The sequence below is a fragment of the Panicum virgatum genome, chromosome 1N (genome assembly GCF_016808335.1).
Source record: "Panicum virgatum strain AP13 chromosome 1N, P.virgatum_v5, whole genome shotgun sequence".
Lineage (NCBI taxonomy): Eukaryota > Viridiplantae > Streptophyta > Magnoliopsida > Poales > Poaceae > Panicum > Panicum virgatum.
In genome coordinates, this window is record NC_053145.1 from 14,476,630 (window position 1) to 14,484,531 (window position 7,902).

The 7,902-nt window shown below is 49.5% G+C and overlaps 1 non-coding gene across 1 annotated transcript; it reads right to left on the bottom strand.

Moving 5' to 3' along the window:
* Positions 1 to 2,490: 2,490 nt before the first annotated feature.
* Positions 2,491 to 2,597, bottom strand: LOC120657746. The gene has a single exon (XR_005668286.1). It is a non-coding gene; the product is annotated as a small nucleolar RNA R71 (small nucleolar RNA).
* Positions 2,598 to 7,902: the final 5,305 nt, after the last annotated feature.

A 7,902-nucleotide genomic window follows, 5' to 3' on the forward strand; every position in this document is an offset into this window, starting at 1 on the left:
CGGGCGGCTTCAGCGTTCTTGGCATCAACATGTGGTGGAAGCTTGAACTCCTTAATGAAGTCAACGAACTGAGTCCGCCAGTCTTCTTCGATCATCAACACTTCTCTAACTGTGGCTGGGGCCTTCATGTCAGTAGCTTGTTGGCTTTGTACCTTGACTAATGGATGGTGAAGTTCATGAACAAAGACTCCAGGTGGAGCAGCTGCTCAAGTAGATCCAAGTTTGGATAGGACATCAGCTCCCACGTTGTTGTCACGGTCTACGTGGTGGATTTCCAATCCTGAGAATTTGTTCTCGAGCTTTGTTGACGGTCGTTAAGTGGGAAATGTGACCGTTAACTATACTCATAAAAGAAGGAAAACTTTACCTCTTACTCACATATTTGTATCACTAACCTAGCTCCACAGTTGTTTTCGAAGATTTATGTTTTCAGGAGCAAAAGTCTGGAATAAGAAGAAAACACGAAGAATACGCAGACGAAGTCACAGAAGATCACGTCCTGCATAACACATGCAAAAGAGGCCCACCTAACAGACCAAACCGACCAACTGGACCCCGGCACCGACACACCAACACCAGGGCCCACCAGTCAGTCACCCAGAGGAAGGCGGTGGCTAGAACCACCAAAGGGGGGCCGGCCGAACCTGCCCTGGCGACGGTCCAGGTGCATTTTGGCGGGAAACTTCCTCTGACCTCCTGAAGTCGGTGGCCAATGTTTCCATACAAGGAGATGGCGGGAACCGACCTCAAGGAGCTATAAAAGGGGCCTCCCACCACTCTCACCACACACACCACTTAAAGGCCTCTCTCTCACACTCTCTTGTGACTTGTACTCCTTAGGGTAGTGGCACTAGGCTAGTACTTCATCTCTTTAGCGAATCCAGTCGTCCTCGATGTCGGCGAGCAATCCTCGGCCTCTGGTATGGCTTTGTATTCCGACTTTCGTTATGCTATTCATATTGAGTTTGTTCTTGGTTATCTTGCTATGTTCATAGCTTGCTTAGCCTTGATCTATGCTTCATCAAGTTATACTAGTTGCTTGCTTAGACCAGAAGATCTGGGTAATCATATCGGTTCGTTGTGCTTTCGGGCTTACCTTAGCATCTTACCTATCCATCCGAAGGGTGGGGGACCCGGGGGTGCTAGGGTAGTGACCTCATATGCGGGCATGGTGCCCGAGTATGCGCAATCCTTCAGATATGACGGTACTCCATGGTGTGACTGGGGTAGACCGCAGGTGGTGACAGCCCTGTCGGTCCGCCGGGAAGCTGCTTCTCAGTTAGCGTACTCCCTGACGTTCGGGTATCGTGTAGGAGTTCATGCAAAGATGAAACGGGACTGGATGTTCTCCAATGCGGGCCATTCTCCCCGATGTCCTTAATTTCCTAGCACCTGCAGCTCTAAGCCTGTGGCTAACATAACTTATCTGCTAATATGAATAGTATACCAGGATCTGTGCCTATGCTCCCACTAACCTTAGGTGTGCTTGTTTATTCTTTATTCATGAGAGTTGGCTGTTCTGTGTGTGTCACATTACCCCTGATTATCCTTTTTTTTATCACTTACCCCTGTGTAGTCAGTAGTCTGCACCTTACTTCATAAGTGTCATGGTTATGGAACTAGTAAATATCTTTACACAACTCAGCCATCGCTTGGGAAAATATAAATAACGATACCCTGAATACTTCCGGGTGAAATGCTACAACGGTATATCCGTGCTCTTGCGGATCTTTCTGTAAATGTTAAGACATACCAACATGGCATTTTCGTGGTGGCGTTGCTAGGAATAAACCCCTCCTAGTGGCGATGCTAAGAAATGCCAACAAGCATTTCTGGCGCCGTTGCCGGGGATGGCACTAGGTGTAAAGATTTTACTAAGCACATAAACATGGCAATATGAGTAAGAGGTAGCTACTGCTTATACAGGCTAATGTGTTTATCTTTTTGTTTTCTCCTGATTGGATGAAAACAGGGTAGCGTATGTCTGGTTTCTCCTTGCCGACAAATTTCATTGAAAATCCCGAGAAGCTCGTGAGAAGGGTCCGACCTCGCGTCGTCCCTCCTCCTTTCTTGCAGTCGACAAGCGAGCCAGCTTCCCAAGCACCATCAACAATCACCGAACCCATGGCTGAGAAGACTCTTCGTGACTTCTCCGTCCCCTCAGCTGCCAATGTGGCAACTAGACCCAACATTGATGTTGGGGACATGAACTTTGAGCTGAAGTCCAGCCTCATAAACATGGTGCAGGCTAGCCCATTCTGTGGCAAGCCGAATGAGGATGCCAACGCCCATCTCCAGAACTTTCTGCAGCATTGCAAGACCGTAACTATACAGGGCATTACAGCTGACGCCATCAGGCTCCGCCTATTTCCTTTCTCCCTCCTAGGGAAAGAGAAATAGTGGTTTTATCAGAATAAGGAAGCTGTCAGCACATGGGACAAGTGTTCCATGGCGTTCCTCGCCAAATTCTTTCCGTTGGGCAAAACAAATGCCCTGCGTGGAAGAATTACGAGTTTCCAGCAGACAGGGATGGAATCCATCCCAGAAGCTTGGGAGAGACTCCAAGAATACATACTCGCCTGTCCTCATCATGGGATGGACGAGTGGCTCGTGCTTCAAAGCTTCTACAATGGGCTAATGACAACATCCAGAGCCCATCTCGATGCTGTTGCTGGAGGAGCCTATCTCGACCTTACAATTGCCAAGGCCACGAACTTGATTGAAAATATGGTCTCCAACCAGGGCTGGAATGAGGAGCGTTTGTCAGACCTGGGGCAGCGGGACTCCTTATAGGCATAGAATGTTCTAGAGTAAGGGATAGCTCATGGATGTACCTTACCTCTCTTGTAACTACCCGAATAGGCGTAGGACTAGCTGCAGTACAAAGGAAACTACCTGATCGTGTTGTAGTAGGACTCCAACTGTACTCAGCTAGGACTTTCCATGTAAACCTGTCCCCCCGGATATATAAGGGCGGGTAGGTACCCCCTCAAAACACTTCAACACCTAAGGCAATACAAACCACCACACAGGACGTAGGGTATTATGCAACTCGCGGCCCGAACCTGTCTAAATCTTTGTGTTCCTTGCACCATCGAGTTCCAGAGCCGTTGATCCCTACCCACAAACCCTACTGCTAAGGACATCCCTGAGCAGGCTTGGCGGTAAACACTAACAGCTGGCACGCCAGGTAGGGGACTCGGCGAGTTCGATGGCCACCTTTGCTTTCAGCACCATGGCGCCTCCTCAAGGCGCCGCCTTCGTCTTCGTCTCATGGGTCTGCGTCGCCTATAGTTCGGGCGGCTTCGATAGCCACCTAACCAACTCACCCGCACTGAAGATCATCAGGTCAGAAGACTCCAACAAACTCGCCAGATCTAACGATCACAGCATCAAGTTGCTTCCCGACCTCGCCAAGGAGATCGAGGCAAAACTCGAAGATAACTCGAGTTCTACTCGGACTCAGACTAACCCCAAACCAAAACCTACTCGGGTTGGGACTCTTCTTCCTCAACACATCTTCGGTCTGTTCAATTCATCATCTACTTATAGACAGATGATCAGATCCATCTATGAAAATAGCTTGGATCATCCACGTCGAAAACCACTCCGGCACCGCTAGCCGGGTGGCACCCATTTTTGACATATACCTAGATCCCATCGAGTCTCCTCAAGACAACCTGGATTTCATCACCAATGCACTGGCAAAGATGCAACTCAAATCTTGCCAAAGCCATACCCTCGCGGAAATACTCGACGACCTTCGAGAAGTTGCCAGCATTGATGACCTTCCGTTCCAACACGGTACTCCCCTCGCAACCGAGAAGGAAACTGGGTCCGGAGAGACCGTCCTAGCTGATTATGACTCAGACCTGGAAAGCTTTTCTCCCGAACGTTTGGTTCCAGTGATCATCCAACAACCTGAAGCTAGTCAGCAAGATCCAAACGAAGCCTTGGATCATATTTCAGCAGACAATCTGACCCAAGACGCTCCACAAGATGAAGATGAAGCTACTCGCACAGTCCACAGGGTAAGAAATCAACGTAAAGAGGAGCGCATGGTTCATGCAGTCGAACGTGCTCGTCTTCCTCCATGCAACCTAAACAACGAATTCAACAATGTTACAGACCCTGTCTTTAGAACGCCAATCGACGCGATGACAGAAGCAACCCTGCGACTCATGCAGATGACTCAAAACCCGGAGATGGAGCGTGTCATACCCCTTGCCAAGAACGCAGTTGAACAACTCGAGAGACAAAACTCGTTGTCCTCACTCCATGGTATACGGTCGAGGGCCACCGCAACAGTCATACCTCAGGCAAGTCGCACTCCTGGAGGCCATCATCGCCAACAACAGTTGGAGCAGCAAAATCAAAGAAACTAGGAGGATCAGGAAGTTGCAAGTAACCATCGACCCAGGGGTGGCCAACCACTGGCAAACCAAGCTCCTAGGCCTCAGCCAAATCACAATAACAACAACCGTGGGCACAACAGGGAGGAAGTAGCCGATTCCATAGTGGACGCACGGGATATTATCAACGCAAGACGCAGATCGCAGCTTGCAGACAACTCCGACCGCTTCCAAGCCCTTAGCAGAGTCTTCGACAATGCCGAGTACTCGAAGGATTTCAAGCCCACAAACATACAAAAGTACGATGGTAAGCCAGACCCTGCCCAATGGTTACGTTTATACTCGACCGCTTTTAGTATTGTAGAGGGAGAAACTAACACCAAGGTCCTCTACTTCCCGATGGCCCTGGAGCTCGCTCCCCTCACGTGGCTCGAAAGCTTGGCGCGTGAGTCCATACACTCGTGGGGTGATCTCAAGAAGGCCTTCATCGACAACTTCCAGGGGTCGCTACATCGAGTAGCTACTCGACCATCCCTATCCATATGCAAGCAGGAGCAAGGCGAGACGATCAGATCCTACGTCAAGCGCTTTTTCGACACAAGAGCCACCATCCCCAACGTCGCTAATGACGACGTCATTGACTACTTCCAGAGCAGCATCACCGTCCAATCTCTATACCATGACTTTGGGCGAATCGCCCCAAAACGGTAGTGGAGCTACGAGACATGATGCAACACTGTGCGGACGAAGAAGAGCAAGAACGCAGTCGCTTCCCACGCCGTAACAATGACAACAACGGGAAGCGCCACAACGACCGTGGAGTGCCTAGCAACCAGCGGGATCCTGCGCGTAAACGCAAGCCTGATGACACTGTCGGCACTATGGATCGCACCCCGCGTAGTAAAAAGGGCGACAAGCCACAGGACCAGTTCGACAAGATTCTTCACAACAAGAGATGTCCAATCCACCCAAAGAGCAACCACTCGATGTGGGAGTGCACGATCCTACGCAAACCCTTCCAGTCGGCACCTGCAGTCGCTCCTAAGAAAGAACAGGACAAATATGATGAAGACGATAAGAAAGACCATGAGGGTTTCCAACAGCAACAAAATGTCGTTAACGTCATATTCGGAGGAGATCCCAGCTTCTCCAAGCGAGCCCAGAAGCTCCTTCTCATAGAGATCCTTTCAGTCAAACCAGCAATTCTGAGGCCACTGAAATACAGCGAGGTCCCCATTACCTTCTCCGGGGAAGATCAATGGACCAGCTTCTCTGAACCTGGAAAGTTCCCGCTGGTGCTCGACCCAGTCGTCCAAGGCTCCAAGCTTACTCGAGTGCTCATCGACGGCGGAAGTGGGCTCAACTTGATCTTTGCAAGCACATTGGCAAAAATGGGCCTCAACTACATGAGTTTGCTCACTCCAAGCAAGGCCCCATTCTACGGCATTGTCCCCGGGAACTCCTCTACACCGATTGGCTCGGTTACTCTCCCAGTCACATTTGGTACAGAACAGAACTTTCGGACAGAGTATATCAAATTCGAAGTAGCCGACTTCGAATCTTCCTACCATGCTATCTTGGGAAGACCAGCACTAGCCAAGTTCATGGCAGTACCACATTACATCTACCTGCTCCTCAAGATGCCAGGCAACACAGTAGTACTTTCATTACATGGAGACCTCCTCAAGTCCATCGAGTGCGACAAGGAAGCAATAGATCATGCTGCCACAATCCAGGTCCCTAGTTCTGTCAGTGAGATACTTGCTGCTACCAAGGAACTCTCCCTCAAGGAGTCAATGCCTTCCAAGAAACTAAGCCAGTCATCGGTTAAACCTACTGGTGACGTGGGCACCAAGACGATATAGCTACAAGAGGGTGACGACTCCAAAACCGCCATCATTGGAGCAGGACTGGGCGACAAATAGGAACTCGAGCTCGTCAACTTTCTTAGGGCCAACCGAGACGTATTCGCGTGGAAACAACCAGATATGCCAGTGGTGCCCAAGAAGTTGATCGAGCATGCCTTGAAGGTCGATCCTAAAGCTACCCCAAAAAAGTTGTGGTTGCGGCATTTTTCACCGGACAAGCGAGAAGCCATCAAGAAAGAGCTGGCGAAACTACTCGCAGTTGGGTTTATCAAGGAAGTCTGCCATTCTGAATGGTTGGCTAACCCTGTGCTCGTCCAGAAGAAAAACATCAATGAGTGGAGGATGTGCGTCGACTACACCGATCTAAACAAGCATTGCCCAAAGTATCCTTTCGGGCTACCACGTATCGATCAAGTAATCGACTCTACAGTAGGATGTGTCCTGCTATCCTTCCTCGACTGCTACTCAGGGTATCATTAGATTGCCCTGAAAGAAGAAGACCAAATCAAGACGGCTTTCATCACCCCTTACGGGGCATACGCCTACAAGGCCATGTCCTTCGGGTTGAAGAACGCTGGCGCTACCTACCAGTATGCGATACAGCTATGCTTCGCTGACCAGCTACATCGCAATTGTTGGCATTTCTTAGCATAATCACTAGGAATGGTTAGTCCTCGGCAACAGCGCCAGAAATGCTTGTTGGCGATCCTTGGTGAAATCACTAGAAATGAGGGCGCCGAACCCATCCTAGCAACTGCACCCAAGGGGTGCCACTCTCGTGGTATAATCAATACGATTACAGAAGGATCCACAAGTGCACGGATATACCATTGTAGCATTTCACCCAGAGAGTAAGGGTATCGTCATTTATTTGTGTCCCAAAGAACGGCAGTGGCAAATGTATTGTACTTAACATTAACCATGACATTGTGCCTCAAGTAATAGGCAATGCTCTAACAGGGGTAAGTCCAAGTAAAGAATAAGCAAGGGTAATGCGACACATCACACATCCACACTCCAAGAGGAAGGAATAAAAGAGAGAAACAATGAAAGAAAGGAACTACTCTACGTTAAGTCAGCTGGAGCTTAGGATAGGTTAGGTGTCCTAGTGCTTCTATCCAGGAAAATGGGATAGCGGGGAGAAGGTCCCGCACTGGAGTACATCCAGTCCCGTTACCTCTTTGCATGAACTCCTACACCGAACCCGAACGTCGGGGAGTACGCTAAACGCAACACCGCTGTTACGCCGGACGGACAGGTCTGTCACCACCTACCGTCTACCCCAGTCACACCGTGGAGCACGATCATATCCGAAGGGTCCCGCATACCCGAGCACCACGCTTGTGTATTAAGTCACTACTCTAGTGCCCCCAGGTCTCCCACCCTTCGGATGGACAAGTAAAACACTAGAGCAAGCCCAAAAGCACATCGAACCTCTATCCATACCTGGATTATCTGGCCTAACCAAGACCTTAGCATAACTCATGAACAAACTAAGCATGGATTGATAAACTATCAAGATAGTAAAGCAACCATGGCATAACTCTATATTATGAATAGAAGTCTGACAAATTAGATGCAAAGCTATACCGGGAGCCGAGGATTGCTCAACGACCCCGAGGACGACTTGCTCGCTAAAGAAGAACTAGCCTAGCTCCACTACCTAGCTAAGAGAGAAAGAG